The following is a 5,460-nucleotide window of genomic DNA, read 5'->3' as shown; positions in this document are numbered from 1 at the left end:
AAAACAAAGCATACAGTTTATAAAAATGATTATATATGAATATGACTCTCTTTTCTCACCCCAGTTAAAGTTACAAAGTAAGCCTTTTCACTTTAAGTTAGGAAGGAATAGGTAGAATACTTCTATTGACTTGTGTATATGCAAGGTCTTCTATTCCAATGTGACAAGAACCTCCTATTTCTAAAAGGTAAAGTAGAGTGTGAACCACCTAAGGCTGAGTTCACTCAGGCCAACTTAAACCTTTTTTTATTGAAAGAGGAGAAGGTCTAATTGATGGGTTTTTTTCTACCAATTGGAGCCCTCCTTTCACCACCCCTAAAGGGATGGTCTACTAGGTTCATAACTACTCCTTTTATTACAGGACCTTACCTAGCCAACATTTAGATTCGGCTCTACCTAAACTTTTCTGGTTCACCCCAACATTACCCATTTGGCTGATTGTTGTTGAGTAGTTTTTAGATATCAAACGGAACCCCCCCCCCCCCCCCCCAAAAGGTAATTTTAACATGGCTGATTTCCCCTCTTTTGCAGTCAGTTTCGCCACAGCACCCGCTACTCTAGCTAATTGTCCACCCTTTCCAAGTGTGATTTCTATGTTATGTACGGTTGTGCCTAAGGGCATATCGGTTGTAAAAGATTCTTTTTTTGGATCAATCAAAGCCCCTTCCCAAAACTGTGCAAGCTTCTTCTAAAGCATACAACTTAAGAACAAATAAACATCACATAATTGTCATATCAAACAATCAACTAAGAAATGTCAAACAATAAAAGAGTTTCCAAAGCCCAAAAAAAGAGTGATAGAAAGAAAATGAAAAACAAAACAGAAAGAAAAAGAAGAAATAATACCTAAACAAAGTTTTGAATTTTGGATCTTCCTTTCATTAATCTTTGTAAGAACAATAAAAACCCTGAAGGGATGATTTGCAAAGAGGCAAAAAGGAGATCAATAAGGAGAAAGGGATAGGGTACTTTTTTAGAGAGGATTTTTTTGGAAAAAAAAAATTCTCTTAAGAAGCTAACGTGTTTTTTAAAGAAAAAAAAGAAAAAACTCCTTTTTAGAGCTTTTCTTGAAGTTTTTTTTTTTAATTTTGTTCTTTAAAAAAAGCTATTTTTTTAAGAGCTTCTCACAAAATCCTGTTTGACTCGACTTCTACTTTTGGAAGTAGATAAGTTAAAAAAAAAGCCAAGCCAAATAGGCACTAAGTCTTGCCAAGATATTAGATGATGAAGGGATAATAATTACATTGTAAAACTGTTCATTGAAAGGTTGAGTCAAAACATTATGACTTTTCTTAATATTTGGGTAGTCATGAAACATTATGATCTTGACTTATAAAAATAAACTAATCATTTGGGAATTGATGAAGAATGCATAGGAGTTTGATTTATCTAATCCTAGCTTGACTTAGAATATAGTTAATATTTATTGCTAACATGTTAAGAACCTAATGAGTTACACATATTAAAAATGTCAATTGTCAATTTAAAAAGGGTTAATTGAGTTTTACTTAATTAAAAGAAGTTAAGAACTTTAGGGACTTAATTGAAAGGTTCAATTAGTTTAGAGGCAATTAAGCAATTAAGCATAAAGGTTATGCATTGTCCTATTAGGAATAAGATTAATTGCTAATAAATATATGGCTTATGTCGCACATTAATAACATAAAAAATGTGTGATCAACATTAAAAACCCCTTTGAAAACCATCCAAAAAACTTTGAGAGCTTTGTGAGGGAAAATTTGGAAGAGTTCCAAACCCTGAGAATCAATCTAGCTATCCCTATAGCCTTGTAAGCTGTTGATCATCACCCTCAACCATTTGACCATTGTTTTTTTCTCCATATTGAGTGTGACTCATGTTATTTAATGTATTGATCAAGGTTTAAGCAAAGGTTGTTTTAAACCCTGTGGATCATTTAATAAGAAGGAAATTTATGAAGTCACACCTTATCCAAGACTTGGTGCCTTTGCCATTGATTGGTGTATCTTGGTGTTCTTGGTTTTGTTTTGATCTCTTTTGGTGAAAAGAAAGATCAAATTGTATCTCTCCTAGCTAGCATTAGGCTCTACAAGCATAAGCAATCCTAATCTTCATATAAGTTATTCGCAATTACCATTCGTGTGGATCATCATTGGAGGTTAGACACTTGGACAGCTTGTGGTTTGTTGTAATCCAGCTTATGAAGAGGATTGAATTGTATCAGAAACTTTTTGAGTTTTGACTCCAAGGAATTAAGGAACTATGACCATTATCCTCTAGTTAGGATTTATCTATGATAAATGTATAAAGCAAGATTTAGCTCATGGAAAAAAATTTAAATTCTACTATGTACGTATAATTTGATTACATGCCTATTGTTCCACTTTTTCTTAGCAACAATGATGACAAACATCCTTCTTCTTGTTCTTTTTTATGTCGTTAGTAGGCTCTTGAGCCTTAGCTATAGAGTCCTTGACTTTCTTCTCTTACTTCTTCCTCATCGTCTTCTTTTTTTATTTGGAAGATGAAGCATAGCAACACACACTTTTCCTTCTAATGAACCTCCCAGTTGTATCCAACATGTTCAACAATTTAGGTAAGATAGCTTCCAATCTATTCATGTGGAAGTACATTACAAATTGAAAAGCTATCTAGTCGAGGCTATAAAACCAAATCAACACAAAGTTTATGGTCCATGACAAAACCAAGATGCCTTAACTTCTCAATGTAACCAAGCATCTTTAAGTCATGAGCCCTGAAAGAACTGTCTCTTACCATTTTACAATGGAACAATACCTTGATGCCTCGTACCTTTTTTGTACAACTTTGCTTGTCGATCAATTCTCTTAAATGCAAAATCATAGTCAAAGCTATCATATATTTTTCATGTTGTTCTTGCAATTCTAGGTCATGCTAGCCAACATCACCATCATTTTTATGAGTTTGATTGGCTTCCCAAACCTCATCACTAGTGTCTCAACAAGGATTAGAGGACCAACATTTTTAAGGACATATAATTTCTTTTCTTATTCAAAAACTATTCTCAAATTGTGATATCAATCGAACAAGTTTAGCTCAGTGAGTTTATTTACATCTAGTATGCTTCGTATTGATAAATTGTTATTCATTGATTTCTACAACCTTAAATTAATGATTGAATGTGTGTAAGTTTGAGGTATTTGTACCACATTTTGACAACAAAAATTCGAAAAACTTTATCTTTTTTCCTTTCTAGGGACTTAAGTAGAAAGCCTTAAAATTTTTATAGGTTGAAATAGGATTTTATGAAACTAATGAGATAATATTCTAATTTTATGAAACTATTGTTGGTCAAATTTTTAGTTTCGTGCATTAAATTCGTCTTCTCCTTAATTAATAAATTGGTACCAACAACTAAGACGCCACTTCATTTGCTCTTCTTTCTTCAACTTTTCCTTTGCCTTATCCGTCTCTCTTCTTTCACAAAGTTCCACGTAGAAGAAATGCACGCATTTTAACTTTTACTTCACAGTGAAGCAGCATCAAGAATTGCCACTTGTCCCAAGTGTCCAACACAAAAGAAACTGTCCCCAGCCCCCTAGGACATGCGTGGCTGCATGCCTCCGCACCATGACAATGAAATCCGCACACTTGTCAACGATTTTCCGGGAGCAGCATATGTCGTCACTATTTGGCTATTGGCTTCTTGCTCTTTCATTTATGCCAGTGGACACAGCATGCTGCCTTACTTTGTTCCTTAGGTCCCTTCAATTATCATATTATTTCATCTCTCTCTCTTTGTCTCTCTCAGCTCCATGATATATATATATTGTGTGTGATAAATAAAGCAATCTCTGCACTCCATGATCCTTCACTTCTGCCTATGAAAGAAAGAGAGTGAAAGAGAGGGAGAGAGAGAGAGAGGAGCCAATTTTTGTGGTTGGGGAGACCGGAGATAAGAGTATGGTCTTTTGGCGCATGCTTGCGTGGTACCATCAAAACTTTGCGAAAGGGGTGATGGTGCCACGCTGTGTGCGTCTAAAGTGCATATTCAAAATGGGCATTTGAAAGGAATTTTGGAAGATCAAAAAGGGTGCAATCGAAGCACAATGCTTTTGCTTTTTCCCTTTCTTGTGCTTTCATGTGTGATTAATCACTTTGAAATTTTACATATTCTGTCGTTTACTAATAATAATTTTGCGTTTCTGTCCAAAAGAACAGGGTCAATGCTCATGGCTTACTTGGTTTATTTTTCAGACAAGAATCCTACAATTACAAAAAGAGGATCTATTCATGGTTGAAGTTGGTTTTTGTTTGCAGGGTAGTCAAGGTCCCTACTCTCTATATCAAGATCAAGCAGCCAATTCCTTAATGAAAAAGGTGAGATGTGGTTATAGTGTATGCGACACAGATTTGCAACCAATGGAGGCTTGAGCAAACGAAGAGTGCAGGTCAGCTCTGCAAGTTGAGGAATCGAGGCCCTGTTTCCCAGATATTGGCTAGCTTTACTCCATATGATCAGCCACAAATTGTACTACTCAGGAATATCAATGGCTTTAGAGATAGATGCATTAGTAAATTAATCTGCAAATGGAACGTACCAATCGCTCTGGACAGCCTTTGCTACGCGGAATGAAAGAAAGATGGGCGTACAAGAATCGGTCAAACCTCTAACTTCATGTTTTCTTATTTGAAGGCCATTTTTGTTAATCTTAGAAGCTTTTTTTTTCCACGAGACGTCAGAACTAAGGTTCTATCTCTTCCTAAACCCCCAATTCTCGATGAATGAGGAATTAAATTTCAAATTATTGGTACAATTATGGAATGGTTTTACCACTAATCCTAAATAACACTTTCATCATTGTTATATCTTTTATGTGATCAAGTTTAGTAAAAGCAAAATGAATTTCAATAATCCAATTGATTCGACAGCCCAATACTATAATTTTGATTTCTGATTCTCAAGTTACAAATTTAATGTACAATCCATGGATTTGGTTTATTAACCAAGAAAAGTTATATAAGTCAAACCCTTCAAGTAAGGAAAAAAAAAATCTACATTCTGAAAATAAAACTTGCCATATTTGCTTCTTTCAGAGCTTCCAATATGGCAACCCCTACAATTTTTCACCAAGTTACCTTACAAATACAAGATTTTGAAAAAAGTAGCCGTTGGTTGGAAGAAAATTCATAGCTAACACTGTGTCCTCACAGCAACTTCCCCCTTATATTAACCTTAATCTCTTAATCTTGTAGTCTAAAATCCTCAATAGATTTATTCTCCAATAACAAAAAATTGAAAAGATCCTTTCGTTAGGATTTTTTACTAGTTTCTTGTGCAAAGATCTTTTGCGTCATGAATCCTGGTCGCTGTGCGGCTTGCAAATATTTAAGAAGGAAATGCCATTCAGATTGCGTTTTCTCTCCTTATTTCCCTTCTAATAATCTACAAAGATTTGCATCCATTCACAAAATCTTTGGAGCCAGCAACGTTGCAAAACT

The 5,460-nt window shown here is 34.8% G+C and overlaps 1 long non-coding RNA gene across 2 annotated transcripts; it reads left to right on the top strand.

The window, feature by feature from the left end:
* Positions 1–3,767: 3,767 nt before the first annotated feature.
* On the top strand, positions 3,768–4,688 carry LOC148764069 (uncharacterized). Of its 2 annotated transcripts, none has more exons than XR_016024747.1 (2): positions 3,768–4,051; positions 4,279–4,688. It is a non-coding gene; the product is annotated as an uncharacterized LOC148764069 (long non-coding RNA). The 2 variants fall into 2 exon arrangements; XR_016024748.1 differs by having other exon boundaries at positions 3,768–4,101.
* Positions 4,689–5,460: the final 772 nt, after the last annotated feature.

Source organism: Theobroma cacao, chromosome 2 (genome assembly GCF_053813885.1).
Source record: "Theobroma cacao isolate CCN51 chromosome 2, ASM5381388v1, whole genome shotgun sequence".
Lineage (NCBI taxonomy): Eukaryota > Viridiplantae > Streptophyta > Magnoliopsida > Malvales > Malvaceae > Theobroma > Theobroma cacao.
This window is presented reverse-complemented; position numbering and strand designations above follow the sequence as displayed.